This window comes from Salvia splendens, chromosome 3 (genome assembly GCF_004379255.2).
Source record: "Salvia splendens isolate huo1 chromosome 3, SspV2, whole genome shotgun sequence".
Taxonomy (NCBI): domain Eukaryota; kingdom Viridiplantae; phylum Streptophyta; class Magnoliopsida; order Lamiales; family Lamiaceae; genus Salvia; species Salvia splendens.
In genome coordinates, this window is record NC_056034.1 from 4732985 (window position 1) to 4747853 (window position 14869).

The 14869-nt window shown below is 34.1% G+C and overlaps 1 pseudogene; it reads left to right on the forward strand.

The window, feature by feature from the left end:
- Positions 1 to 1663: 1663 nt before the first annotated feature.
- Positions 1664 to 8372, forward strand: LOC121794485 (annotated as a pseudogene).
- Positions 8373 to 14869: the final 6497 nt, after the last annotated feature.

A 14869-nucleotide genomic window follows, 5' to 3' on the forward strand; every position in this document is an offset into this window, starting at 1 on the left:
AATTAAATTATGTATTTTTACTTTTTTTAGGATTTTAATTATGTGCTTTTTAATTTTTTAAAAATTTCAAGTTGTAATTTTATTTTATTTAATGAAGTGTGTTTTTATTAATTGAATTTGTTGGAAATAAAAATAAAAAATGAAATTGAATGAATAGTTAAGGGATGAGATGATTAAGATATTGAGGGATGCATGTGCTGTCACTTAATTAAGATAGAGCTGAAAAGTACAGTGGCCCCATAAATAGTGAAAGATATGAGACGGTCAAGAGACGGATAAGAGACCACGTGGTCGCCACGTAAGAAAGTGAGGTTCGCACACTTCCAATCCAGTCCCCACATAACCTCTTAGGGCCCGTTTTATTGCTTGTTGTGAAAAAGATGGATTGGATTAATTACTTGGATAATTTTGGCTTTAACCAAGGTTGAAGCTATCCACATTTGGGAGTTTTATAGCAATTGAAAAGAGATGGATTGGGCTAAATATTTGGTTAACCCATTTCGGTTGTTTGGTCTCGTCGGCCCAACTGAGGAGTATGAACATTGAATTTACCTTTGTGTCCTCAAAGTTGTGTAAAGTGTGCCTTCATCCCTTTCCCAAATATACACTTCGAATTCAGCCCTAAAGTGAATCCCGCCACTCCAATTACTCTTCCCGCCCCAGACCTTGCTCCATTATATAATGAGTGGTGTTTGCCCTAAATGAAACAACCGCCATTCCCACGAATTCCAAGCGTTTCTACGCTAATCCTTCCCGTGCATTGAACACAATGGCGAGCTCTCAGCGATCCGGTGGAAGCATCTGGATGTCAGACAACAATGGAGGTGTGGGAACTTATAATATTTGTTGTTGTTTATTTAGAAATCGGTGTGTGTCGTTTCCATTGGACTGAATATGTTCGTATATGCAAATGTATGTTACATTCCAATCAGGTTTCCCCACAAGTTGGCGGAAGCAGGGGAAGTCGGACCGGACTCGTCGTAGCTGGACTGAAGCAGAGGAGATGTGCCTCATGGGTAGCTTAAAGGAATTGGTGTCTCTAGGCTGGAAATCCGACAACGGATTTCGTAATGGCTACCAACAAAAGCTCGAAGACTCTCTACGCCTTGCGTTTCCCAGGTGCGACATCAAAGCAAATCCACATATATCTTCAAAAATCCATACTTGGAAGAAAATCTATGGTGCTCTGTCATTGGTCTTGGGCCGTAGTGGAGTCGGATTTAATCTGAATGGGGACTATAATTACGAAATGCTTACAAATTTGTTCGAATCTTGCCGGATATGCTTACCAACTGGTTCGAATCTTGTCGAACTTTGTAACAAATTTGTAAGATAATACCGATTGTGGCCCAACTTATGAGTCTCCCGCCGGAAATCGCCTCCTTACTCTCCAAGTTTGGAAATTGCAGATTGGAGGGGCACGGTTGCCATTTTGTGTCCTTAATCCAGATGGAGGCCCAGACTAGGGTTTCAAGTCCATAACAAAGTGGTGGACTATTTTTACCCCTTTTTCCAAACCCAACAGTTAAAAATACCGGGTCATACCAATTAAACCCGGATCCTTAGGAAAGCAGAACAAATGTATCAAACGATGGATTGTGGTGGGACCCTCACACCTTACCCTGGGTTTATGCAGCAATAAAACGGGTCCTTAGCTTACCACTATCTTGTCACATTTCTTTGTTTTTATCCTTCAAAATCCTCATCTCTCCTCATCCTATTCACTATTTAGCACAGTTCTTGACGAATCATAATTTTTGTTTTGGGTAAAGTTTTATTGAATTGTTATATGCATTTTACTTTCTGTAGAAAATAAAAGTATTAGTACTGGCCTATCCAAATTTCATGGAAGTTGAAAACCAGTGTAATTTCGAATTATTTTATCATTTGAATGAACTAGCGCCATTTGGGGTTTAGATTTCAATGAACAAATGTAGAGCTGATTTGCTCTTCTACTGTGATTTTACATATTTTTCTGAGGCCTGAGCATTAGTGGAAGTTTTCAGCTGCGCTGTGGCTCCTTTTCGTTGGATCAGTTGCAGTGGCTAGGAGTGCTGTGGCAGGTGCGGTGTCGTGGGTGGCTGGTTGCAGTTTACCGATTCTGAAGTTGGGTTGGGGGGTTATTAGTCTTATATTCGCACAATGCTCGATTTGTTTGGTGTGTATTAGTCAGCACTGATTATTTTGTAAAAGTGTCATAGAAGAATGTTGAAACACTTGAAACCCCTTGTCGTTCTTGTGAATTATATGATTCTTTTTTCTGTTCAGCTCTCTGATTGCCAAGATTATCATTAGGTTTTAACTCTGACTGACCGTGAAAGTGAACAGTAAGTTACTATTTCTTTTATCGCATGTAAACCTAGAAAACAGGGTATCTTGTTGTAAGTTAATTGCTCAGCTACCCATCACTTAAGCAAGAATCAGTGTTTCATGTGTATAGCAATTTTTATGGTTATTAAATAAGGAGTAATATCAGAACGTTGGTTTTTCTTTTAGGTGCTAATCTGAAACCTCTAGGAAATCAAGCCTTTTTCTATGGTGTCTACAAAACGGACGCGCTGATCACTCGTATTGTACCTTGCAAATGGCAGAATATGCAGCCATTCTGCCCCATGTGAAGCTGCAAGTTCATGGTACTCTCTTAGAAGAGTGGTCTTGTCTGCCAAAAAATCCTTCTCTCCCTGCCAAAAGGTTTGATCTTCTTACCTATAGCTTGATTTTCTTATATAATAGTATTCAACATCTTGTTAGCGAGTTGGAATGGTCAATGGTCGTCAACCTCATTGAATTGGCTTGAAACTATAAACTATAGCTGAGATGCCAGCTTTACTTTTAGGAAAATACCATGTAGTTTCTCTCCAATATATAATGACTAACGAGAAGCATTAGAACAGAGAACCGAGAAACTGAAAGACAACAAAACCAAAAGAAAAGAAGAATAAAGAGAAGGAAGAATAATGAGACTGCATACAATGAATTATGGGCTTGGATGCATATAATATTAGATTGGTAATTTATTATTACTATTAATAAAAATTATTCTGTCTGTCGTGTTATATGCTTCATGATAGATCTTGATGCTTTATATATTCCCTCAGTCTTTCCTATCCTTCAGCAAAATAGCTGAATCTACCCATTGGTAACCCTGCAACTTTATACACTTGACTTCTTATACGAGATTCATAATTTCTAAAATAAAATATTTATATTCGGCGTTTCTTATTATGCTGATTGAATCCATCACCTGTTTTGGTTTCACCTTGGCCGGTATATGTGTTCTTTTCTACAAGTCATATTTTATGCTTGACCTTTTGTAATAATAGTAATGATGTATTGCATGCAAGTTGTGCATCTGTGTTTTCCAACAATGAATAGGTTTACAAAAATCCATAAACTTGAGCTCCTTGCTTCAATCCTAGTTGTAACATTGTGTGTGCAAGTTTCTGTCTGTATACCAAAAGTGCATATAATTAAAAATTTTGGTTGTCTATTAAAATCTTAAGCTCCTTTAAGCATGCCACTGCTCCTTACATGAACTGCTCAGTTTTGCCTCTGCATCTCCACTACAGGGGCTTCTATAATGGAGGGAAAATAGTTAGTGGATTGTCTTCTTGGAAAGCCCGCAAGATCATTGCACCTCAAGGAAAAATCCTGAATGGAAGTCCAATAAGGAAGACTACAATGTGCTATTGCTTGAATGCCCTAGCCAATGTTGATGCTGCAGCTGCTGCTACTTCAGAATGGGTTCCGTTCATTGATCTAGTCCTCCTTTTAGCTACTATTACCCGTACTTATATGTCTGGAGTAGTTCCTTGGGAGAAATCCCCATTTCATACTCAAACAAGTGTGCCACCTTTTGATATGGTCACCGAAAACTCTTCCTCCTCGGGTAGGTAAGGAAGGTTAGTGGATGAAATCTCATCATAGCTTGATGAGTATCTGAGTATAAGATGATAGAAGCACCATTATTCATTGAAATTAAAGTTCTATTTTGAGATACTGTTTTATTTAATTGCAGTTCAGTGACAAATGATGAGGTTTGGTTGCAGTTTGCCTGGGATGTTGTGAGAAACAAGCAAATGGATTCATTATCTGCTCTTAATAATGTGGTTAATCCTAGTGAAAACATAGGGAAACTTGAACAAAACCCTGCAACACAGCCATCAAGCTTATATGCTGTTTCTGAAGGTCCTAGAATTAGACTTCTCTGGAGATCGTTTCAGCTCCTCAAAAAAGAGGCAAGCATTTTGTGTATTGTTTCTTTTTATTTGTATTACACTATTACTACTTTCATCATACTGTTATAAGGGCAATTGTTTTATTACTATCTTTTCTTTTGAAGTCATGGTTGAAGGTAGGGAGTGGAAGTGTGGAAAGGGATCTTTTAGATTTTTATCCTCCCACTATCCGGACAGCTATGGAGCAAGTGGCTGTCCTTGTGAATGCCAAACTACATAGTTTTCTTTCCTTTCCATGCCACTACTATGTTGTTTTTCCTCCACCAGTTAAGGATTGACATTGCATCTTTCAGGCATTGGCGGACACACATGTCACTAGGGAGGGGCTTAAGCCCTTCCCAAACTAATTTTTTTATTATTTTAGTTGTATTACATTATAATTTTGTTAGTATTTTGTGTAAAATGATGTGCATAAGCCCCTACCGAAACAACAAAATATAGGAAACTTATTATTTCATCCAAAAGTTAGAATATATAGCCCCTACTATAACAATTTTCTGCCTCCGCCATTGCTTTCAGGTGACAAATATTTCTGCGAATTCTGCTGCAAAGTCTAGAAACGAGTTCTTGGCTGTCTTTACTGAAACTATTCAAAACTGATGCAGCCCTCTATGCATGGCATGGCTTGAAGAGGAGATTCGCCTCATCTCCAGAAAACCTGACAAGGTATCTTTATGTGATGTTTCCCCTACAAATGATGTAAATGACATGAAAGAAAGTAATCCATTACTATAATTTCTTTAATTTCCTCAGGACCTTCTTTATTTGGCCAAAAGTAAGCTGAATGGATATGACAGCATAGTTCTAAATATCAGAAAGTCAGGCAAGGAGGATCTATATGCAGAGTTGATATATGCCCTTAAATTTGGTTCTTCCAGGTAAAAGTAACATAAATTTGTGTTTTTGGGGGATTTTGGGGCTCTTTTGCTTTTTTTTTACCAACTCATATTTTCACTTTTGGGAAGGAATTAGTACATTGTATTGAAACCTTCAAGGCACACACACACACGGACAACAAAACAAGCACAAATTTGTGATTTTTGTTTTAAGATCCGTGTTTTAAAATAATACTAGTACTCCCTCCGTCACAAGGTAGTTGAGACATTTCTTTTAGGCACGGATTTAAGAAATTGATTTGTTAAAGGTTAAAGTGGAGAGAGGAAAGTAAGAGAGAGAATAAAGTAAAAGAGATGAAGAGAGTGTGAAGTAAGAGAGGGAATAAAGTTTTTACCATAAAAGGAAATCACTCAACAAACTTGGGACAAACAAAAAATGGATACGACTCAACTACCTTGGGACGGAGGGAGTATAACTTTTGAAATTGACTCCTTTCTTTGGATTAAAAAATACTATATTTGTGGTGGGAATCAAGCCAATCGACTAATTTTCAAATCTGAAAAGGTTTTATGAGTTTCGAATCTTTTAGAGCTGGTTTCTTCATATCCTTCTTGTATTGTCTCACTTTCTTTACTTAGCACCTTTTATTTTCCGGTAAATTTAGGTGGTGCTTGGTATGATGAAACGAATGAGAGAATAGATAGGTTATTCCTACCTCTTATTCTTAGAATCACCATTCCTTCTAGATTAGGAATATCCATTTCTTCTTCAACATGGTTCCTTTCCTTCCCCCTTTCCATTCCATCATACCAGCACATCGTTAGACTTTTAGTTTACTTTTCATGTGTTAGAAAATTGATTGTGTTAATGTGCTCGGCTTTTTGTATAGTGAACCATGCAACCATGTCTAATAGCTAGGACATTTATGATGATTTGAAGTGATGTCAAATACTTCTTGAACACTGTATAAGAATGTCCAATATGACCATACTCCAGCAATACCCTGAATGTACCTATACCTATGCATTGACAGGAAAGGTGGCTACTATAATTCTACCTTGTTCATTGAGCACGTAGTAGCTATATTAGAGGATTTGCTTATCACGTTAGCAGATGGCATTGCAAGCATGTACTTGGAGCTTATATCTGTGGATAGTAGCTTATCCAATGAAATGAACAATCTTGGTTTCAGCTTCTGTACCCTCTCCACCAGAGCACTTCAGAGATTACGTAATGAGGTATTGTTCTATGAACTCATGTTTATTTTTATTTTCCATTTGTAATTTCCATCCTTTAGGTTTATATACATGCTACTATGAACTCATTTTTTCTCTGGAAGCAGGATGAGTCTGTATTACCACAATTCTCTCTACGTACATATATTTGGATGTGTTTAATTCATAGCCATGATTTCTGATTCAAGCAAAGTGAGTTCGATGAAGCATAATATGTATGTTTTTCTTTTGATGCAGTAACATATGCATATAGTAAAAAACTTTGCATATTGCACTTCATTTTGGAGGATACAATGTACTTCATTTTAGATAATAGTAATAATACAAATACAATTCTGATAGAGTTAGGACCTGAGCAAGTTAGAACTCACAAGGTGTAAAATGAAATCTGTTAACCAGATAACGCTTGTAAAGGTTATCCCAAAAATTAATTCAATAAATGAAACCGGGATGAACCCCATTAATAACAAAGTCATGTCCAACAAATCTGCTATAGTTACTTTCCAGACTAGGGGGACCTGTTACTAATTCCTGTCTTAGCCTTGTGAATAAATGGTCAGTCCTCAAGTAGATAGTAAGTGCAGATATAAGATGACCTCTGATGAACTATAAAAGAATGAAAAATCTTCCAAGTTCCAACCCAACCAGATTAACTGACTAGCACAAAGTTAATTAACCAAACTGCTTATCCTTCATTAGCTAGACAAGGATCAGAGAGGGTCACTGTCAAATTCTGGATAGTTTTGCAGCTCTCTCTAACATAGTGGGCGACACATGACAAGAAAGATTAGGTCTATTAGCTAATGTAAGTTTAGGATGAGACTGGTGTTCTTACTCCACAGGGCTGATGGCTAGGATATGGTTTAGCAAGTGGTGAATTTATAAAACTACTAAAATACGATTTTGCTTCTGTTTGTAGCTTCTTTTACAGATTATGACAGGAAATGACTTCCGGTTGTTGACAGGTGGCATTGCACCAATGGTTGCATCAAAACATGGCTGCAGTTGCATCTATGTATGAGGACCGATTTGACCTTTGTATCCTTGAAAGCCAACTTATTGAGTCCAGAGGCAATGAAACTGAAAAGTTTGGTTGGTAGAAGAAGATTAGTTTTGTGAGATCAGGCCCCATATCATCATCACTATGTTATGTAACCATCAATGGCATCTCTTTAACTGTTAAAAGGACCAAGGAGTTGAGGGCCTTGGTTGGGTGGTACGTTCTACTTTGTTACCATGTACTATCCGCGTGACTTCGTTAATAAATTCATGGTTTTCTTCCTTCCGGGGTTGTTTAATATTGATACATGCACTCATTTTTTATGCTCATTCCAGAATAAATGCGAAGATAAATTTTCAATTCCAGAAGCTGAAATATGGCTTACAAATATATACCAGGATATTTGTGTAAATGTGATTATAAACTGATCTTATTTAATGGAAATGCTTCCAATTAACATTGACTTGTGGCCCTAGTGAAGAAAGAGGATATCTATCTTTTTTTAGTCAGTCTTAGATGTACCTCAATCATCTGTATCATCATGTGCTCTATTGTTATAGTGAAGAAAACTAAAAACATGTGGAGTATTTTGGGGAAAATGCTTTGTAATGTTGGAAGAATAGTTTGCTGATGATTTGTAGCTCTTGTTCATTTTTCTTGATTGTAATCTTAAAAAGTTTCTATAATATGTTGAATGGATCCATATTTTTGCATCTTCCTTCTTCCTTTGATGCAGCTATGAGAATCAATCTTCTAACTGTATTTCTGTTGCAGGAGGTACTACTTTAGTCTCTTCCTTGAACTGACCGACATCAACATGCCAATTGTCAAAATAGTTGTTGCAAAAGTCAGTGATGCTATATCATTCTTCCTTGTCAGCTTGATAGGAAGGTCACTGGGGCTAATCTACTCTGGTATTAGGAACTCCTTACTACTGAAGTAAGGTATAAATGTGCCAGGTTATCTGTTCAAAATTCCCTTGTTATTTTGATTATTAAGATAATGAATCATGAATTATTTTGAAGGCTCTTTTTAGTGATAAATCGTGATAAATTGACCATATCTACTATGGAACATTCCTTCACTTCTGAAGACCTTAGAAGATTCTTTTAATAAGAGAACCAATGTAGGAGTACTTTACTAAGAGGCTTAGCATATCTATACATGGGATAGACGGTCAAGGGATTGCTGTCTTTAAGGCAAGGTTTTGGACTTCTTACAGTTAGCTGAGTTTGAACTTTATAATAACTGGAAAAAATTGTTAGGATAACACGATCCTTTTTCGTCCATTGACAGGTTTCTGTTAGAAATCTGTGATTGGAACCTAGCTAGTGTGGGGAGTAGTGATAGAGTGATCAGAGCTGGGCAACAAGAATGGAATATTGGGCCCTAAAGAAAGATACATTACTTTGACTATATATATATATATATATATTAATGCATGAGCAAATAGCAGTACCATAACTCAAATTCTCATTATCCTGCAATATTTTATCACCACCTTGAAAACAACTTTACAGTCAAAGTAATGTATCTTTGCTTGCATGCCTTATTGGAATCACTTTTCTTTAGGGCCCAATATTCCATTCTTGTTGCCCAGCTCTGATCACTCTATCAATACATCCCTATATATATATATATATATATATAAAATGGACGTATGGTTTTCGCCTTATAGTCCACCCAAAGTGTGATTTACATTTTGCAGTTCGTATGATCTTAGCCTTGTACTAATGACGACACACAGCTCAAATAGTAAGAGACTCCTTCCTCCGATCAATAGGTTTGGGGTTGTTACTTCGTGTGTGTTCTCAGAAAAATGTTGCAAGGATGTTATAATTACATATATTGGCCTTGGATTCCTCATCGCTTTGTACGTTGTGAATTGTGATATTATTGAAAATATGATTTATGAATTTTGGTTTCGAATTATTGTGTGATTAAACCTGGTTTTATGCCCGTGTCTTGTAGTTCTAGTGAGCAAGGGGAAATAAGAAATGTTAGTATACTCCTAGTAAGTTTTTTTTGAAATTGTGGAAGTGAAAGCAATGGTGGGGGACATGGGAAAACGACACGCAATAGCTAATGGAGTAATAATTCTTTCTAAAAGCCAAAAGTAACCCACCAATCTTTACACGACATGAAAATCTTTCTAAAGAAACTTCTTCATTTTCAATAATCAATGCTTTGTTTTCGCTCATCTCTATAAACTGAGACCTCACTCTTTCGGTACCCAATCTATTAAGCTCCTTTCCCATTTACAAAGTAGAAAGAGGGACAATAAAATATGCAGATTATACAACAATTCAAAAAATCAGTGGACGACTATCCACTTCTACAATTGTATACATATAACCTCTGCTTAAAAGCATTTTATCTGTTAAATTAAATCACAGGTATTGGTCATCGTGAGCATCGGCATGTAGTATCAGGTGTGTTCTTGCAAAATGACTTAGTTTGGTCCATTGCTCGAAAGAAGTTTTTACGGGATTCTTATCCACCAAAATTTTTACTTCTAGTTTCTGTGACCGAATAATCATTGAGTCCTCTTTTGGGAGAACACATACAAAGTGATTAATTAGTAAACCTTTGAGAGATATTTTGATAGCTAGAAACTCAAGACTTCAAAATACATTTGATTATGTAATTTAACTCATACCGTCATACATATATATAAATCACACACATGCAGAATTTGACAGTAGGTAAATTTTTAAATTTATGAACTTTATCACGTACAACACTAGATTATTGGACACATTCTTTTTGGAAGCCGTTGATTCCTAAGAGAGAGCACCAAGTGCGAGATGGTCTAGGGGTATGCTAGGATTGTGATCATGCTGATGCATTTTTTTTTCTTCAAATAATTAAGTTAAGAAATAGCTGTAAGATTTGAAGGTAGTCAAGATCATCTTTTCTAGAGAGCAAAAGTTGGGTCCCCAAAAGACTCTAATACAATGATTTTTCCATCAATAGACTTGTTGAATCTTAATTATTCCATAGACGTTTGGGGTAAAATGAAGAAAAAGTAAATTCTTACACTATAAAATAATTGGAAACGTTCTTTTTTGTAAGTCATTGATTTACAAAAGGGAAAATGTGTGATGTCATTTGTTCTTTCTTTGCTTCTTTTTTTAAAAAAATATATAATTTCTTCTAGATTTAGTTAGGCAATTGCACCAAAGATTTGCATTTAGATCAAGAGAGCTCTAACTGTCTAACACAATAATTTTTCCATCCATAGACTTTTTAAAGATTTTGAAATCTTAAGTTCCATAAATGACCAGGCAAAAATGAATTTGGCCCACTATTCAATAACAAATATAAATGATTTATCATCTTATTAAGCATCGATTATCTGGCATTGCTTTGTCTCATTAAGAAGCAAATCAGCCGATCAGAAAGTGATGGGATATCTTGAATCGAAAGATTAATCAAGGAGAAATAAAAGTGGCATAATATAGGGTAGATCAATAGTCATTATCAAGACAATGTGTCAATATAATACTATAATTGTTATATTAGTGGTTTACTCTAAACAGCCTACTGCCTACTTAATCTTTATTTTCCGATTCAAGAGGTAGTAATTTGCTTAAATAGATATGCAATAGAGTGTCAATTTGAAACAAATTGTTAGAGGTCAATATCTTATTTATCAAGAGGTACTACTAATAATTAATACTCCTAAGTAGGGGTGGATAAGCGGTTTTCGATTATTCGGTTAACCGAGAACCGAACAGAAACCGGTCGGTTATCGGTAATAACCGATAACCGAAATTTACGATTATCGGTTCGGTGCCGGTTTTACGTTTTGCTCCAAGTCGGTTATCGGTAATAACCGATAACCGTTAGTTATAACTGATAACCGAATTAAATTCAATTTTAATTTCAATTATATGTTTATTTAACACTAGAAGAAATTATAATTAGTTTCGGACTTTGTCATAATGGAAGAAATTGTAATTTATATCTAAATTTTGTCAATGTCTCGTATTGCAATGTCAAAAAAGTCCATTTTAATTTGTGTCACTATCAATTATATTATAATTATACTTATAAATTTATATCTCAAAGTCAATAAAGTGCTTAAGCATTACTATTTTAAAAAAAGAATAACCCTTCACTTATTATTGGAGAAAAGTTTTTAAATTATAGATCATGTAAATTTTAAGTCTTTTAAAGTGCCTAAACAATTTATGCATTACTTGTAAATAGGAGTATTATAATAATAATAATAATAATAGTAAAAATAAAAATAAAAATAAAAGTAGATGAAAAGTTCAAAGTTAAAACCATAAACAATTTTAATTTTAACTATATTTATATTAATAATAGAAGAAATTGTAATTTACTTCCAAATTTTGTCAAAGTCTCATATTGTAATGTCAAAAAAGTTTATTTTAATTTGTTTTACTATCAGTTATACTTATAATATCTCAGAGCTTATAAAGTTTCTAAATATTAGTAATTTATAAATAAGATCTCTCAAATTCAATAAAGTGGTTAAGCATTACTACTATTTTAAAATTAGGATAACCCTTCACTTGTTATTGGAAAAAAGTTTTTATATTTTAGATCATTTAAAGTTAAGTCTTTTAAAGTGCCTAAACAATTTATATATTACTTGTAAATAGAAATATAATGATGGTAATAATAATAATAAAATAGATGAAAAAGTTAAAAACCATAAACAATTTTCATTTCAATTCGGTTAGTTCGGTTACAATCGATAATCGACCGGTTCTAACTGAGTCGGTTAATTAAGTAACCGAACTTGAGATCGGGTCGGATCCGGTTAGTTTTTTTATGAAATTTTGGGGTCGGTTAACCGACCGAATAACCACCCCTATTCCTAAGTCCTATGAAGGACTATTGAAATTCCATATACATAATTGAAGAGTAAACCTTGACCGGAGTTAATTAATCCAACCAGATATTGGGTTGAAGTGGAAAAAGGTTTTGGTAAAAATGCTTTATTACTTTAGTGAAAGGAGCAATTACAAAAATTTGGGACAACTTACTATTCACGTTGATTAAGAAAATGAGACGTGGTTTTGGTTTGGGAAATTTTTTGAGGTAAGTTTATTTAAATATTTATTGATGGGATTGTTGATGATGCCACAAGGTTGTGTGTGTGACATGGAGTATATGATTAACGTTTTGTAGCAATTAGAAGGAAATGAACAAAGCCCAAATAGGGATTATTATCATAAATTAATTTATCTTCTTAAAAATAGTGAACTTTTGCTTCTTTATGTATAGATTTTATACAGTATTAGTTCTTCTTATGATAATCATGCGCGTATCACAAATAATTTCTTTTCGAAATCATCAAATAATATTGCACAACTACTACATGGAAAAGAATTAATAGTGACACTATTGTAGGTTTTGCATAATTGAGTATTGCTTACATCAAATTTTGTTCACAAATTTTGGCATAATAGTTTTAAAATTAATGCACCTAATACGAGTAAAACCATTAGTTAACATCATGATAGATATATCAACGAGCACTGAATTGTTTATCTATTTCTTATGGTGTCTTGTCTCAAAAAGTTGAAAATCATTTCCTAATTTTTTTGGGGACCAAAATCCATGATGTTCTTAATGATAATGTAATGAGATCTTCTCCACTGACTTTAGAAATGAGTAATTACCTGTCTAAAATTGGAAGAATATGCACAAGAGAGTTGGTGAATCCTTTTCTTTCGCAGGCCCAATTTTTCCTTATTAGTTTTTGACCGTTTCTCTTCGTTCACTAATTAATTATTGCGTGTGCTCGTGTGAATCATAAATGTCCAATTTTATTCTATTGAAAGGATTTGGATTCTGAAAAGATAAGAAGCAAGTGTTTTTATATGGTACTATATGATTCTGTTAAGCTTCCTTTGTGTCTAATTAAAGAATAATGAATATGTAAAGAGATGTTGAATAACGATAAATTTATTAAACAAAACCCAGTTTTGTGTTCATTATGGATAATTTAGACTAAGTATACATTTAATTTTTGGTTTAATGCAGTATACTATATTCATTTGAAAAATATAACATAAAGAAAAAAATAAATTAATTAAAAGGAATTGTGGGGCCCTTATTTGCATTTGATAAGGTGATTGAGAGAATACGTACCATGCATTTTACTCTCTCTCCCTTTTCTTTTCTCCACTTTCGATTTCGGTTATTTTACTCTCTTCCACCTTTTCAACAGCATTTGCACACTTCTCCTTTCATTCGAAAATCAAATACTGTTTTCTAAAACTAAATTAAATTAAAGAGATAAAATAAATCATGAACTTATCTTTTTTTTTTTTCAATTTATAAAAGTAACTCTACTAAATTTGTTACACATGCATGCCATTATCATTTCAATTTGACCTCATTCACGGCTCTTAATTTCTGTCTACTTTATTGGTTAATAGTTCAAATAGCAATTCATAATTTGAGACATTATGTCTTATAGTTATATATACTTTAAGCATCTTGTAAAGACGTAGTATAAAATATGTTTACGCACAGCCCTCAGTCAAATTACTGAGGCACTTGCAGAATTGGAATAAAATATTTTAGATGATACAGAGAATGTTCAAGGCAAAAGCAAATTAAGAACAAAATGGCAATTCTCCAAACATGTAAAAAGCCCAAGGAGAGAGTCAACGCATTTATCATCAGTTTTTATTATCTCCAAATAAACCAACAAAGAGGAAGTTATCTTCTTAAAAAAGAAAAAAAGAAGAGTAAACAAAGAAGCACAATCAAAGGAGTGATTTTTATGTTTGATGCACCTAATTCTTCTTTTATAGTACTATATGGAGTATAAAACAAATCCAGGAAAATCTTATCAGTATGTCTGCTTTATTTCCATATATTCTAAATGTGTACGTAACTTGGTGTCCAAAAAGCAAGTATCACAAAAGAGGAGTAAGAAGAAATGAGATGTTGGAAATTTCAAGTATAGGGTTGATTTTTTTTTTAAAAATTTAATAAGGTAGTACGCCAAATTAATATATACTAATATCAATTAAAGAACTATATATATCGTCGCTACATTCAGGTAGGTGTTACTATATATAATGTGAGAAATACATTATACCATATGCATACCCAATATCTTTTACTAAGAAGACTCTCGTGGTGGTGTCTCAACTTTGACACTTGATTAATTAGGCCTCATCGGCAAGTTAAAACGCCAAAGATATATTCTTTAGCACAACAAAGAGAACAATATCATCAATTACAATGACAAAAATATTCTTGTTGTCACTTCGATTAAAATGGAATTACTTTGGCGCACAAAAGTTGTGAAATAATACACTCAGCATATATCAAGTAATTTGTAAATTTCTGATATTCATTTTTTTGGCAATAAAAGTTGGAAATCTGAATATTGCTACAACTTATAAGTTGTGGTTGGAGTTTTAATTTGACAAGAAATTAATGTAGCCGTTAAAGAATTAATATCTGGCCAAGAAAATCAATTGGTAAAACTTGAAATGAAGGCATACAAATCCTAAAAAGTAGGGCACCAAAGTCAATGTCCGAATTTTGCAGCCTTTATT